Here is a 17342-nt window from a genome sequence, read left to right on the forward strand (position 1 = left end):
ATTGTGACTACATGTTGAGAACTGCTGTCTTAAAAGGATCAACTTGCAGTTAGGTGCGATGCATGGTATATGCCTATAATCCCAGTACTTAGGAGATGGATGTAGAGCAAAGATCAGATTTGCTACTAAGATCCTGTCTCAAAAAAAAAAAAAAATCAACTTGCTAACTTGTGTTTCACACAGTAAAATTTGTCCATAAAGAAAAAAGAAAGCAGTGCAGTAGTACGGACGAAGCAAGAGCTTGTTGCTATCAGTACTGCTGTTGTGGGTCTTACCTTCAAAAGATGTACACGTGGGACCCTGCCAAGGCTGCACATTTTATGGGCTAAATGCGAAGTGTTAACATTCGGCTGGTTCTTAGCATATGACAATCACGGCTATCACTCATATCATTATACTACTTATTGCTCACTTCTTAAAACTCTAACTTAGTGGTAAATGGCTGATGGGTAGACAACGATGGAGGGCATGGTAAAATAATCTAGTGAGTAAAAGTAGCTTACAACTACAGTGTCAGAATGGGAATACTGGTAACACAGGGGCAAACTTTTTCCACAACATGGATACAAATCAGAAGAGAACGGCTACTCTCTGGGGGTAAAACCCCTGCATAACAGAGTTAGTAGTGCTTTATCGAAATCAAAATGGGGTGTTCACATATGGGCCCAGGCCTAGAATCTTAATGTCTCTAAATATTTCCAAAGGTGGTGTAAACTCAGTCTCGGGAAGAAGACCTAGATTATGCTTGTCATTTTGTAATATGTATTTTGTACCTTGGTTTGAAAAAATATGAATAGAAGAAAAATGGTCAGCATAAAAGTAAGGCCCTCATACCCCAGACACTGGCAAGCTTTTCTACTCAGCAGTCCTCAGGGAAACCCAAATAGTCCCTGTAGCAGGTGGATCCTAATCATGGATTATCCACGCAAGTCCTTTTGTTTTGATTCCATTCTCACCAAGCAACCCTGTGATTGTAATTTGCCTTCCCACGTGGCTTGTCTATAAAGAGAAAATGCACTAATCTCTCGGTTCAACCTCCAGTCTAATTAACAGCTGTACTACTCATTTCAAATGAACAAATTGGCATTAGGGCAAGTGCATGTGAGTCTGACCATCCAGTGTGCTAACAAGGTAAGATTTCTGAGTCTCTAAGAATATAAGCTCCTCCTCTACCACTGAACCTCTTGTGCTCAAAACAGTGTGGTTCAGGATAACTGTTGAGTAAATAGCAGGCTGAGATCAGATAACCAAGATGACATTTCTGAGCACCTTTCAATTTGAATTATAGTGAACAGTAAGGAGGATATTAACGTAGATATCAAATTACCAGGAAATGGACTCTACTATAAAGAAATTGTTTAATTTTCACAGCATTAATGACTAAAACTAATTTACTATACATAATACTCATTATAAAATTAGAAATGCTTTTTTCAGATCTAAAATATCACAAAGTTCATCATTTTCTCTTGTAAAATTTCCCTGTGACAGGCAAACCACTCAAAATCATTTTTAAAAAACTGGGCATATTCAGTATTCAAAATGTATAGTTTTTAAAGTGGTAACAGTCTCTCCCGCTGAAAACATTTTCAAAGAGCTAACCCAACATTTCCTTTTTGCTTTTCCCCAAACTCCATAATTTATTCTAAATATCCACTAGAGCTATGCCATATCAAACCCAATAAAGGCAACAATAAAAATACTGCTAAGTTATCAAGTTCTATGCTTTGATTGCAGCCATTTAAAATATATCTCATTTTTGCTAGAAATCACAAAATCAGAAACCCAGAAATTCTATCTCTACCACTGGTCTAAAACAGTCTTACACAAAACAACTGTTATTAGTGCATGGCAAACAAACAAATAATGAAAGGAAAACAACTACCTGAAGGCCCTGGAAAGCACCCACAAGTAATCCAAAAGAGAACGGACGCCCACAACTAGGGGGGAGGATCAGACAAGATGCCCAGTTCTCCAACTTCTCACTGCAGAACAGGCATGGACTGTGTGGAACAATTAACTAGGCTGAAGGAGTAATGCGCAAGTTCAAGTAATCACCATAGCTAGTGTACTGAAAAGATACAGATGGCCAATACCAAGAAAAAGAGATTATCACTATCGATTCTATAAATCATAAATGATTCCTTTAAAAACAAACTACCAAAACTCATTTAATAGATACTTAATAGAAATAGATATTTAAACAGCTGTTTGTTCCAGAAATTAATCTGTAATTTAAAACTCTTACACAAATAAAGTCCAAGCTAATATAGCTCTACTAGTGAATTATTCAAAATATTTGGTGAAGAAATAATACTAATTCTATTAGAACCTTTCCAGAACATTGATTAGGAGGAACTACTCAATACACCTGGCTTCACAGACAAAGGCATTACAAAAAAAATAGGGGCTGGAAAGATGGTTCAGTTAAGAGCTGCACCACCCTTGCAGAAGACCTCTGTTCGGGGCCACATCGGGCGGCTCACAGATGCCTGTTACTCAGGCTCTAGGGAATCCAACACCCCCTTCAGTACTCCACAGGTACTTCTTGCACTCATGTGTACACATGCCCAAACACAGACACAACTGATTTTGCTTTTTAATTTCACATAGTCTTTCTTCATCGATATAAATATTCTAAAAGCTTTACTAAATAAAAGACCTAAAACAAAAAGTATCTATCACAAAGAGGTAGGAGGTTTCCTAGGGTAAAGGTTGGCATAATATATCTGAAAAGCTATCAATCGCCATTTTAACAAATTAAAAGGAAAAACAGAAAAATTTGTGATGAACAGACATAAAAACCAACATAAGGTCTAAAGAGACAGCTCATCATTTAAGACTGCATACTATTCTCCCAGAAGACTCAAGCTCAGTTCCTAGCACTCAAATCAGGTGACCCACAACTGTCTATTACTTAAGTACCAGGGAGATCAAGTACCCTCTTCTACCCTCCTGAACATACATGTGCATAAATACAAAAATACAAACACACAAATTAAAAGATTAAAGGCACTTGAAAAATATCCAATAACCATTCTTGATTTTAAAAAATCATTTTAAAAAAATAATTTTCGGACTGGAGAGATGGCTCAGCAGTTAAGAGCTCTCTGAGTGTACTTACAGAGGTCCTGAGTTCAAGTCCCAGCAACCACATGGTGGCTCACAACCATCTGTAAAGGGATCCAATGCCCTCTTCTGGTGTGTCTGAAGACAATGACAATATACATTAAAAATAATACTCTTTTTAAAAGCTCTAGAACAAAAAGAAGCAAATACACCCAGGAGGAGTAGAAGGCAGGAAATAATCAAACTCAGAGCTGAAATCAACCAAGTAGAAACAAAAAGGACCATAGAAAGAATCAACAGAACCAAAAGTTGGTTCTTTGAGAAAATCAACAAGATAGATAAACCCTTAGCCAGACTAAGGAGAAGACACAGAGAGTGTGTCCAAATTAACAAAATCAGAAATGAAAAGGAAGACATAACTACAGATTCAGAGGAAATAAAAAAAATCATCAGATCTTATTATAAAAGCCTATATTCAACAAAACTTGAAAATCTGCAGGAAATGGACAATTTCCTAGACAGATATCAGGTACTGAAGTTAAATCAGGAACAGATAAACCAGTTAAACAACCCCATAACTCCTAAGGAAATAGAACCAGTCATTAAAGGTCTCCCAACCAAAAAGAGCCCAGGTCCAGACGGGTTTAGTGCAGAATTCTATCAGACCTTCATAGAAGACCTCATACCAATATTATCCAAACTATTCCACAAAATTGAAACAGATGGAGCCCTACCGAATTCCTTCTACGAAGCCACAATTACTCTTATACCTAAACCACACAAAGACCCAACAAAGAAAGAGAACTTCAGACCAATTTCCCTTATGAATATCGACGCAAAAATACTCAATAAAATTCTGGCAAACGGAATTCAAGAGCACATCAAAACAATCATCCACCATCATCAAGTAGGCTTCATTCCAGGCATGCAGGGATGGTTTAATATACGGAAAACCATCAACGTGATCCATTATATAAACACACTGAAAGAACAAAACCACATGATCATTTCATTAGATGCTGAGAAAGCATTTGACAAAATTCAACACCCCTTCATGATAAAAGTCCTGGAAAGAATTGGAATTCAGGGCCCATACCTAAACATAGTAAAAGCCATATACAGCAAACCAGTTGCTAACATTAAACTAAATGGAGAGAAACTTGAAGCAATCCCACTAAAATCCGGGACTAGACAAGGCTGCCCACTCTCTCCCTACTTATTCAATATAGTTCTTGAAGTTCTAGCCAGAGCAATCAGACAACAAAAGGAGATCAAGGGGATACAGATCGGAAAAGAAGAAGTCAAAATATCACTATTTGCAGATGATATGATAGTATATTTAAGTGATCCCAAAAGTTCCACCAAAGAACTACTAAAGCTGATAAACAACTTCAGCAAAGTGGCTGGGTATAAAATTAACTCAAATAAATCAGTAGCCTTCCTCTACACAAAAGAGAAACAAGCCGAGAAAGAAATTAGGGAAACGACACCCTTCATAATAGACCCAAATAATATAAAGTACCTCGGTGTGACTTTAACCAAGCAAGTAAAAGATCTGTACAATAAGAACTTCAAGACTCTGAGGAAAGAAATTGAAGAAGACTTCAGAAGATGGAAACATCTCCCATGCTCATGGATTGGCAGGATTAATATAGTAAAAATGGCCATTTTACCAAAAGCGATCTACAGATTCAATGCAATCCCCATCAAAATACCAATCCAATTCTTCAAAGAGTTAGACAGAACAATTTGCAAATTCATCTGGAATAACAAAAAACCCAGGATAGCTAAAACTATCCTCAACAATAAAAGGACTTCAGGGGGAATCACTATCCCTGAACTCAAGCAGTATTACAGAGCAATAGTGATAAAAACTGCATGGTATTGGTACAGAGACAGACAGATAGACCAATGGAACAGAATTGAAGACCCAGAAATGAACCCACACACCTATGGGCACTTGATTTTTGACAAAGGAGCCAAAACCATCAAATGGAAAAAAGATAGCATTTTCAGCAAATGGTGCTGGTTCAACTGGAGGTCAACATGTAGAAGAATGCAGATCGATCCATGCTTATCACCCTGTACAAAGCTTAAGTCCAAGTGGATCAAGGACCTCCACATCAAACCAGATACACTCAAACTAATAGAAGAAAAACTAGGGCAGCATCTCGAACACATGGGCACTGGAAAAAAATTTCCTGAACAAAACACCAATGGCTTATGCTCTAAGATCAAGAATCGACAAATGGGATCTCATAAAACTGCAAAGCTTCTGCAAGGCAAAGGACACTGTGGTTAGGACAAAACGGCAACCAACAGATTGGAAAAAGATCTTTACCAATCCTACAACAGATAGAGGCCTTATATCCAAAATATACAAAGAACTCAAGAAGTTAGATCGCAGGGAGACAAATAACCCTATTAAAAATGGGGTTCAGAGCTAAACAAAGAATTCACAGCTGAGGAATGCCGAACGGCTGAGAAACACCTAAAGAAATGTTCAACATCTTTAGTGATAAGGGAAATGCAAATCAAAACAACCCTGAGATTTCACCTCACACCAGTGAGAATGGCTAAGATCAAAAACTCAGGTGACACCAGATGCTGGTGAGGATGTGGAGAAAGAGGAACACTCCTCCATTGTTAGTGGGATTGCAGACTGGTACAACCATTCTGGAAATCAGTCTGGAGGTTCCTCAGAAAATTGGACATTGAACTGCCCGAGGATCCAGCTATCCTCTCTTGAGTATATACCCAAAAGATACCCCAACATATAAAAAAGACACGTGCTCCACTATGTTCATAGCAGCCTTATTTATAATAGCCAGAAGCTGGAAAGAACCCAGATGCCCTTCAACAGAGGAATGGATACAGAAAATGTGGTACATCTACACAATGGAATATTACTCAGCTATCAAAAACAATGACTTTATGAAATTCGTAGGCAAATGGTTGGAACTGGAAAATATCATCCTGAGTGAGGTAACCCAATCACAGAAAAACACACATGGTATGCACTCATTCATAAGTGGCTATTAGCCCAAATGCTTGAATTACCCTAGATACCTAGAACAAATGAAACTCAAGACGGATGATCAAAATGTGAATGCTTCACTCCTTCTTTAAAAAGGGAACAAGAATACCCTTGGCAGGGAATAGAGAGGCAAAGATTAAAACAGACACAAAAGGAACACCCATTCAGAGCCTGCCCCACATGTGGCCCATACATACACAGCCACCCAATTAGACAAGATGGATGAAGCAAAGAAGTGGAGCCGGATGTAGATCTCTCCTGAGAGACACAGCCAGAATACAGTAAACACAGAGGTGAATGCCAGCAGCAAACCACTGAACTGAGAATAGGACCCCCGTTGAAGGAATCAGACAAAGAACTGGAAGAGCTTGAAGGGGCTCGAGACCCCATATGAACAACAATGCCAAGCAACCAGAGCTTCCAGGGACTAAGCCACTACCCAAAGACTATACATGGACTGACCCTGGACTCTGACCTCATAGGTAGCAATGAATATCCTAGTAAGAGCACCAGTGGAAGGGGAAGCCCTGGGTCCTGCTAAGACTGAACCCCCAGTGAACTAGACTGGTGGGGGGAGGGCGGCAATGGGGGGAGGGTGGGGAGGGGAACACCCATAAGGAAGGGGAGGGGGGAGGGGGATGTTTGCCCGGAAACCGGGAAAGGGAATAACACTCGAAATGTATATAAGAAATACTCAAGTTAATAAAAAAAAAAAGAAATACTCAAGTTAATTAAAAAAAATAATATTCTTTTAAAAAGTAATTTTCAGTATTCTCTCAACTTTAAAACTATTTAAGCTGCCTTGGGGGAGAGTGGTACATATCTGTAATCCCACTCAGAAGTCCGAGGCAGGACTGTAAATTCAAAGTTAGCCAAAATTGGCACAAAAGGTGGAATGGGAAGTTATCTAACAAAAGTCTGCAACCACCAACTTAATTAATGCAAAAAAGCACCTGAATGTTCTCCCCCTAGTTTCGAGAAAAAGACAAGGATATCCAACCTCACATTTCTCTTCAGTATGATGGTTGAAGAGTATGCATTGGCAGTCTTCTAAATACAAAGGACTAGTAGAAAGGGGAGGGAAGTCCATACTGAAGCCCTGGAGAAACACCTCAGCTAGTAAAGTGCAGGCCATGCAAGCATGAGAACCTGAGTCTAGCCCTTAGAATCTAGGAAGAAGGCCCAGTACGGTGGGGCACGTTTGTGAAGCCAAAGAAGAAGAAACAGGCAGATTCCAGGGGCTTGCTGTCCAGCCAACCTAGCCCAACTGTGACCCATGGCTCCTGGTGAGTCTCTGCTTCAAAAACAGAGGAGGGAGGAAATTTTTCAAGAGCACCATTTTGCTTGTACCTACCAACACACACACACACATGCACGCACGCGCACATACACACAGGGAAACAAAATGATGAAGTTAAAAGTTACCTTTAGCTTCTCAGAAGACAGATATGCCATACTCCTGTCATGCAGATACAGACAACCACTGGACTGAGGTCAAGGGACCCAATGGAAGAGTTGGGGAAGGATTGAAGGAGCTGAAGGGATGCCAAAGACATAGGAAGAACAACAGGATCAACAAACCCAAAGACTAAGGCACAAATCAAAGAGCTTACACGGGTCGGTCCAAATGCCCCAGGAAAAGGGACTGATACTTTAACTAATAGAACTCTATCAAACATTTCAAGAAAAATTGACCAAATCCAAGGGTATGGCTCAGTGGTAGATTGCATATCTAAAATGTGTAGTGGCTTAGGTTCAGCTGCTAGCACCTAAATTTCCCAAAATTGAAGAGAAGGGGAATATTTCCAAAGGAATTTTATGGGGCCCACAGTATCCTGATACCAAAGACATGAAAATAAAATTGCAGAAACACTTCTCTTGATAAACAGAGAAAACACGAGTCATCAATAAAACATTAACAAGGCAATCTTGGTGACACATTAAAAATAGCATACAACAGGTCAAGAACACAACAGAGCTAGAGAGATGGATCGCTCAGTGTTAAGAGCACTACTTGCTCTTCCAGAGGTCCTGGCTTTGATTCCCAGTGCCCACAGAGCAGCTCACAAATGTCTGCACCGGGATATTCATGCCATCCTGGGCACTAGGCACGCACAGAGTACACAGATGTACATAGGGGCAAAACATATGTATATAATAATTTTTAAAAATTTAAGGAATACAATAACCAGAGATAATTCATTCTGGCAAACTAGTAACATGCTGTTGAAAGATAAAATGATGTCTATTATATAAAATGTTGGACACTGAACTTTTCTGTCCTTAAGAAAATTTACATCTGTCAAAATTAGTAGGGTATGGACTGGGTTTAAACCCTGGAGCCACTTATACTAGTATGTATTTTAGGGTATGGTATATATCCTTAGTTTCTTCATCACAAATTAGGTACAGCATTAGCCAGTTACCTGTTATGTTGTCAGGAGCTAAATACTATGTATATCCTTATAGAACTGTGCCTAACCGATGGTAAATGCTCTGTCCGTGTGAGCTATTTTATATATATCACACTCATCACAAGCCTAGCTTTTCCCCTTCATGTGAAAAGATACTTTTTCCCCACCTAATAATTGTGGAGGTTTAATGATACTACTTCAAAAGTCAGGAGCAGTTCTTAGTTCTATTTTTCACACAATTAAGAAAAGCAAGCCAGGAGTGGCAGTGCATACCATTAAACCCAACACTTAGGAGACAGAGGCAGGAGGATCTCTGTGAGTTTGAGGTCAGCTTGAACTACAATGTAAATCCAGGACAGTCACTGCTATTTACACGGATGAACTCTGCCTCAGAAAACAAAAACAGAAAGAAAGGAGGGAGGGAGGGAGGGAGGGAGGGAGGGAAACAAAAACTAAAGGAAAAGTCAAAATTTAAGATATGTAAACATTTCAGTTTTCAAAACTGTGAGTATTCTATATACCCTTGTGCATTATCAAACTCAGCTATATCTGTAAATACATATATATGATAGTTTGTGCTTAATCCTAATATTTACAAAATTTGTTCCCCCCAAAAAAATTAAAATTCAAAATAAAAATCACAATATAGGAGAGAGCACCAAAGATGGGAAAAATTTAATTGCCCATTGATGGGTGAATAAATAAATGTGGTATATACATATAATGGAACACTGTTTACCTTTAAAATGAAAATACCCTATCACATCTACAAAAGAGATGAAGCTCTTTTACATTAAGTGAAGTGAGACAGTCATAGGACACAAATGCTGATTCCACTTACATGAGGGATCTAAAGAAGTCAAAATCAGAGTCAGAAGAAAAGAATGAGTGTAAGGACTAGGTAAGGAAAGTGTTAGGGAATGAGTACACAGATTGTTTTATAAAACGAAAATATTTGAGATCTGTTTCAAGACATGAACATAATTAATAATACTATGTAAGGATATGACGGCAGATGTTCTATTTTTACTATAATAAAAAAGATATTCTAAAAACAATGAAAATAGTAAAATGTTTATTCCTTGAAAACATTCACTTAATCAATATTTCTTTCCCATTGTCCTAAGAACATGACGGAAACAGAATGCTAAATATTAAAGCTTACAAAAAAAATTCCTAAACCCAGAATTGAAGTAGTTTTTAGTCACACACACCAAATAATTGTCCAAACTATTTTACTCTGATCGAATGTATCCAGAGATCATCCCAGTAAATAAAATATTTCCTAAACATATATATAGCAAGAAAAGTTAGGTTTTTTTCTAACCAAACCCTAAATTTCATTTCATGTACTACAATAGATGACCAATTTAGCAAAATTCTAAGAGAAACAACTGTGTGATACACAGTCTATGGGAAGTGTTAATTTTAAAATATGTCTCAAGAAAGCTTAGGATTCAGTAAAAGAAAAGTGGTTGAAAAAGCCATCTGTCTTAACCACCATATCCTAGTATGTATCAGTGACTGATATAATCAATTCCCAAGGATTAAACAAGATTTGCCTAAATTTAATGGAGAAGCAATTCTGGTTTTAAAAGAAAAGAATAAATAAGGGAACATAGTTCATAGTTTGAGCCTGTCTTCTTAGCTCTAGATCATAGTCACTCGCTTAAAAAAAAAAATCATACTGTTTCTGGTTTAAGTTTGCTATTGTTTGTATTTAAATAGTTTCCAGGCATCCAATTTCTCTCTCATACTACCAGTTGACACAATTCTCAACTGTAAATTTATTAAATGTCATAAACACTTGAGAAAATAAGAAATAATCATGTAAAAAAATCCAGTAAGAATAAATCAGAGCACTTTATCAGAAAATGAGGTCCCACATTCTTGCCACAATCGTTCTAGGGAAGTTATTTTGACAGTCATCAACAGCCAATAGAACTGTCCCCACCGTATATCACAGAAAACATTTAAGTACAGAGCTGTTAGCTCCAGACTATCCACAGATCTGTAGCAAGGTTGCAAAGGACACAAACTACTCTCCTTCCCCATGCTCTTGCTATACTTTACGGGCTTTTTCCTGAACAATTTTTTAGCTCTTAGCCAATTTAGGAAAAGAAGAGGGGGAAAGCTATACAAACCAGATCCACCCAAGGTTGGAAAAGATAGAGGAGGGGAGAGAAAAGAGCCTTTAAAATAACTGTGCATGCAATAATTGTGTTTTCCTACTTTACCCCCTCCCTTCACCATGCATTACATTAGCAGCATGAGTCTTCCAGATGACTTTTAAGTGGCAATAAGAGAGTAAGCATTCTGTTAACTGGGTAAAAGGTGGACCAAAAAAAAAAATCTGCTCAGACTTTCTGAAGACTATGGTTGAAAGAGATAAGTTATTTAAATCAAATGACAAAACCTGTTTAGACTTATGGAGCCAGCCACATTGTTTTACAAGCAGTCATCTTCTATAATGAATCAGTACTTTCCAACTCCCACAGTGGCGTTTGGAGCAGCTAGCAGAATGGTGGCATCCAATCAGCTCTCCCTCTGGAAAGAAGACTCCTGGGTTTAATTTTCTAATACTCCTGATTCTTGGTCAATCTGATCCTATGGACTTACATTCTTTCATTTGTAAAGTAAGGAAGTCAGATTATAAACTTCTTTTCTGCTTACAAGGATCTACACAGCCAATACTTAATTATTAAAGTGTCATTCACTGATAGGGTTGTAATTGAATGGTAGAATTCTTACATAGCATATTCAGAGCCCTGGGTTCAAATACTAAAAATGCAAACTACATAGACATCATCCATGTCTATTATTTAAATGATTATTGTTGCAGACGTTTGTATTGTACAGTTAACACAGCACAAGGACAAGAGTAAACACAGATATGTTCCACTCTATGACTATCATGTTCCAGAACCTTGAGGTTCTGCTACAATCCTCCTATTGAAGACTATAAAGCTCTTGGTCTTATAACGTTTGAAGATTAAAGAGGGATACAAAGCCTTCTTAAGGCGCTAGGCTTAGCACACTAGCTCAAAATACAAGTACTACAATCCTAGGCCTTCAAAGTATCAGCGTTTACCACAGCGCTTGTGTGTATCAATATTTCAAGTGATTCCCACAATATACCAGTGTGTTCTACATTCTGGCTGAAAAAATACTACTACTTAAAAGAAATAAAACTACTGTGATTGCAATGGAACAGCCAGTGCTTTGTCTGAAACTTATTACACCCACCTTGTCTACAGATGGCTTCTCTGAAACATTAACCTGCCGGGCTCACAAATCACTTATTCTTTAGGCTGTTCGCTGTATAGCAGACTTCAGTTAGTGCATGCAAACTAAGCTGTATAGCAAACTATAGCCAGACTGGTCACAGAAAAATGCAGCAAGGCCAGTTCTTCATTTCAACTATTAGTTACCAAACAACATAACTAAAGATTAAACATTAAGAACATGGATTGGAGAACTTTTTTCAAAAACTTTATTTTTTTCCAAACTGACCTCTAATAATGGGTTTTATGAACAAGAAATTAAAGAAGGGAAATTCACTTTATTCAAAATTTGATAAGCAAAAATGTGTATATACCATCAAACATGTTAAATAACAGACATGGTATGATTACATCAGCTTAAAATCCCACTAGATATCTAACACACACTTAAACCTCTTGTTTTGAAGATGATACCAAGTTCATGAAAGGATCTCAAAGAATTTTACATATGTCATTAATTCCCATAAACCCTTGACAAGTGTGGCAAAAAGCCAATGCTCCAAATACTATAAATAAGAGGTGCAGCGCAAAACAATGTCGGAATTATTCAGCAATAAAAAAAAAACTTATGAAAGAAAGGATTAGGCTCCCAATTAAACTTTGCCACCTAGCTATTATGAAGCTACTTTTCAGTAGCTCAAGGGCAAAGAGTTTCAATTCATCATGACAGAAAGTCATCTCAATCCCATATATTTAAGACCTTCAGTATGTATAATAGTGTGGGCTCCCCACTTCCTACACAGAAATTCAGAGTACTGATGGTGAACCTAGAGAAACACCAGACAGTGAACACCCAGAACTCCAGAGCAAAATCCTGAATAACATATGAGCCATAGTCAACACAGACAAAACTTGTATGAGTTTTCTTAAAGAACAGTCTGAAACATGCTTTGCTGACAACAATTTTCTACTGTCTGATAGATTTATGAAGAAAAAATGCACACTCATTCAACCCATCACCTAGACACCTGTCACTAAGGAATGATCAGCCTAGGACAAGCTAGGCTGTAAGACTGAACCAAGCTGAGGAATGGGCTGATGTCAAGCTGACACACAACAGGTGAAAGAAACTGAAGCAGGCAACCCCGGGATAGGTATGGATTAGCAGCAGCAACTCTTCCAAACATGCACTCATGTGGCCTGACTGCATGTTTCCTGATAATCCTCCATATTCCACTTAGAATCACTGAACCAGCCTAGACTTGAAAGAAAATTTAGAGGTCATCCAGTAAAAGGGCTAGTCAAAGGCCTCTTTGTGTCTCTTATTCAATTATAATAATGTCCAAGATTTCTACTTCAATTTCCACAACTACAACAATTCTACTTCTAAGTAGGGCTAATTGGTAGGTAGTCCCTTAATGTCCATTCCTGACGGATAAACGCATCTCTGTTTTCCAGAGCTACACAATGGAAATGTCGAGCTTTCTTTATAGAACAGGTCTAATACTATAAAAATGACAGACTTGCCCATGACATTTCATTTGCAGTGTGAGCTCATCCAACCTGCCTCCAAAGTCTTTGATTCGCTCATTCGTTAAATTACCATATAAGAGAAAAATTAACAATAGCAACTAACCTTTACTGATCACTTACTAGGAGTCAAGAATTACATTTGCAGTAATTCTTATCGGGGCTTCATTTAATAACTTAATATCTCCCAGGAAACACAATGCAAATATTCTGTTAATTCCAATTGTATTGCCAAGGAAATCAATACAGAATAATTAAATAACTTTGCCCGTGTCTATAGAGATAATAGACAATGGTATGACCCCCAAAGGAATGTTCTTATGTTAAAAGAACCCCAGGCTGGGAGAAAAAAATAATTACCAACACTCTTTGACTTTCTGCCACATCTAGAAGAAATTGCTACAAACAGTATCCTTCAGGTAGGTCAAAGAATCTCACCAAATCATATTACACATGTCCTTCCAAGTTGACAATCTTTAATAAAACTTTTCAGGGTATGGTTGTTATGTAAATTAGAGATCCCCAATTCTACCTACATTCAGTTCACATTGGTCTTCCCAAACCAAAAGAACACTATGAGAAACCCTTTCAGATCATTTAACAAAAATCAAATTATATGATCTGTTTACTAAATTTATCAAAGATAGAAAAAATTGGCTGATCCTAATTTTCTTGTTTCTCTTAGAAGTGACAGCTGTGATGATGTTACAGGAAGGTCACTTATTGCTGAGAAAAATAGAAATCCTATGACAAGAAATTTTAAGGAATATTTTTATTGGATTATTTTTATGTACATTTCAAATGTTATTCCCTTTGCTGGTTTCCCAGCCATAAGCCCCCTATCCCATCCCCCTACTCTTCTTCTAGGAGGGTATTCCCCATCCCAGACACCCCTGACATTCCCCTGTACTGGGGGGTTCAGCCTTGGCAGGACCAAGGGCTTCTCCTCCCATTGGTGTCCAACAAGGCCATCCTCTGCTACATGGGTCTGACCATGTGTGCTCTTTGGATGGTGGTTTAGTCCCTAGGAGCTCTGGTTGGTTGGTATTGTTGTTCTTATGGGGTTGCAAGCCCCTTCAGCTCCTTCAATCCTTTCTCTAATTCCTCCAATGAGGACCCCACTCTTAGTTCAATTGTTTGCTGCTAGCATTCACCTCTGTATTTGACATGTTCCGGCTGAGCCTCTCAGGAAACAGCTATATCAGGCTCCTGTCAACATGCATTTCTTGGCTTCATCAATATTATCTAGTTTTGGTGGCTGTATATGAATGGGCTGTATACCCAGGTGGGGCAGGTGCTGAATGGCCGTTCCTTCAGTACCTGATCTAAACTTTGTCTCCATATCCCCTCCTATGAATATTTTTGTTCCCCCTTTTAAGAAGGACTGAAGCATGGTAGAGCGCTTGCCTAGCAAGCGCAAGGCCCTGGGTTCGGTCCCCAGCTCCGAAAAAAAGAAAAAAGAAAAAAGAAAAAAAAAAAAAGGAGGACTGAAGCATCCACACTTTGGTCATCCTTATTAAGCTTCATGTGGTCTGTGGATTTTATCAAGGGTAATTCGAGCTTCTGAGCTAATATCCACTCATCAGTGAGTGCATACCATGTGTGTTTTTTTGTGGCTAGGCTACCTCACTCAGGATTGTATTTTCTAGTTCCATCCATTTGCCTATGAATTTCATGAAGTCATTGTTTTTGATAGCTGAGTAGTATTTTCAAGAGTTCACATGCTTTAACCCAGTAACACCACTTTTAACAACACACCCCCAAGGAAATCGGCAGCAATGAAAACTAAGATTAGAGAGATGGCTCAGTGGTTAAGAGCACTGACTGCATTTCCAGAGATCCTGAGTTCAAATCTCAGCAACCACATGGTGGCTCACAACCATCTGTGATAAGATCTGATGCCCTTTTCTTGTGTGTCTGAAGATAGGTACAGTGTACTTACATATAATAAATAAATAAAATTAAAAAAAAAGAAAACCAAGACTCATATAAGATGCTAATTGTGGTACTATTTCTATTATAAAAGCTACAAACAACATGTCCTCATACAGGAATATTAATAAATTGTACATCTACCTAATGAAATCATAATGTTAAAAAGTTAATTTTATAAGTCACTGATTATAAGTAACTGTTTGGTTTAATTTAAATAGCCAGGGGGTTGGGGATTTAGCTCAGTGGTAGAGCGCTTGCCTAGCAAGCGCAAGGCCCTAGGTTCGGTCCCCAGCTCCGAAAAAAAGAAAAAAAAATTAAATAGCCAGAAAAATCCACAAACATGAAGTATGATCTACATAAATTGCTTAAAAACATTCTGGTAAATACATGTGTGTTCATATATACATAGAAAAATATTCTGGTGAACATACATGTGTGCACGTATGTATATACATATAAACATAGAAAATAAAAATTCATATTTAGATTCTGGGTAAATATTATTTCTCTTTTTTCTGTATTTTCTAAGTGTGCCACGACAAATATGTATTAACCCTATGGCCATAAAAAATAAAAACTATGGTGACAAATCACAGAGAGCTACTAATATTCAAATACTTTGCACTTTTAAAATATAGTTTCATGGAATCCAAGCTAATATTAAACTGAAAAGGTTAAAAAAATTAACACTATTTGGCTTTGGGTAAAGGACTAGTGATCCATAGTGACTGCTGTAAAATGCTGCAAAACTACACAGACTTGTACGACTCACTGTACACTTCTTTTCTGTTCCCCTTTCAGAAACCAGAGTCAACAGTTTCTATGTTCAGTCTTCCAGAGGGAAACCCTTCCAGCAAAAAAAAAAAAAAAAAAAAAAAAAAAAAAAAAAAAAAAACCTGACATGGTCATATAACTGGCATCCCAAAGGGCAAATTATGATTGATCTTGCTATTTCTGCTCTAGGAAAAGACTGAAATGTTTGTCAACTTTTTTTTTTCCCCAGAGCTGAGGACCGAACCCAGGGCCTTGTGCTTGCTAGGCAAGCGCTCTACCACTGAGCTAAATCCCCAACCCCGTTTGTCACCTTTTATTTAAAGTACAAGATACTAAAGCCAAACACAATATCCAAATGCTTCTTACTCCTGTTTATTAGAAAATGTACACTATGAAACAGATTGATGCTTCTTGATGTCCTCTCTACAACTTTCATTTCAATGAGATCAAAAAGTTCTGAGTTACTCTGTTAAGTGGAGGTTTTTAAGTATGAAAATCTCAGAACAGGTAGTATGCAGAACCACTCAGAGATTACCTATAGCATTTAATAATCATAGTTTTCTTCATAGATTGTATACCAAAGGTAAGACACCACACTAGCTGCCTTGAGCATTTTAGGATGAGACTATTAGATAGGAATGTGGAATTTGTAAAATAATCTTGTTAGTTGAAATATTTTCATCTATGTGAATTTTGATGTCCATTTGACAGTCTAGCTATGCTTTTCATTATCGATGTGATAAGGTGACACACTTTTACCGAAAGGAAGGAAGGAAGGAAGGAAGGAAGGAAGGAGGGAGGGAGGGAGGGAGGGAGGGAAGGAAGGAAGGAAGGAAGGAAGGAAGGAAGGGAGAGAGAGAGAGAGAGAGAGAGAGAGAGAGAAAGAAAGAGAAAGAAAAAAGAAAAAGAGGCTCCCCCATCCCAAAGAATTAATATGAGTTGACCACAGGAAGATTTCAAGTTCTGTTGTCCCACAGCAAACCACCTTTGGGCAGTTATTCTCAACCCCTTTGTGGGTTGAAGGACCCTTTCACAGAGGTTGCATTATTACCATATATTTCCACTAAAATTCATAACAGTAGCAAAATTACAGATATGAAGTAGCAAGGAACATAATCTTATAGGTGGGGTCACCGCAACATGAGGAACTGTACTAAAGGGTCACAGCACTAAGAAGGTTGAGAAGACCTGCTCTAACGTGTAACTTACATAAAGAGAACTGTACTATGTGAATGGTTGATTAGTAATCAGTTACCTCGTGAGTTAGTGACTGGGTCAAATTAGAACTCCCCCTACCCTTCCTAAGAGAGGTATGGCTAAGAAAGTAAAAGGTCATAGCCATAGAATTAAGGGTTTTTT

The 17342-nt window shown here is 37.9% G+C and overlaps 1 protein-coding gene across 2 annotated transcripts in view; it reads right to left on the reverse strand.

Annotated features, from left to right (window-relative positions):
• Pola1 (DNA polymerase alpha 1, catalytic subunit) overlaps positions 1-17342 on the reverse strand; it is a 313981-nt gene that overhangs the window by 214094 nt on the left and 82545 nt on the right.

The sequence above is a fragment of the Rattus norvegicus genome, chromosome X, assembly GCF_036323735.1.
Source record: "Rattus norvegicus strain BN/NHsdMcwi chromosome X, GRCr8, whole genome shotgun sequence".
Taxonomy (NCBI): Eukaryota; Metazoa; Chordata; class Mammalia; order Rodentia; family Muridae; genus Rattus; species Rattus norvegicus.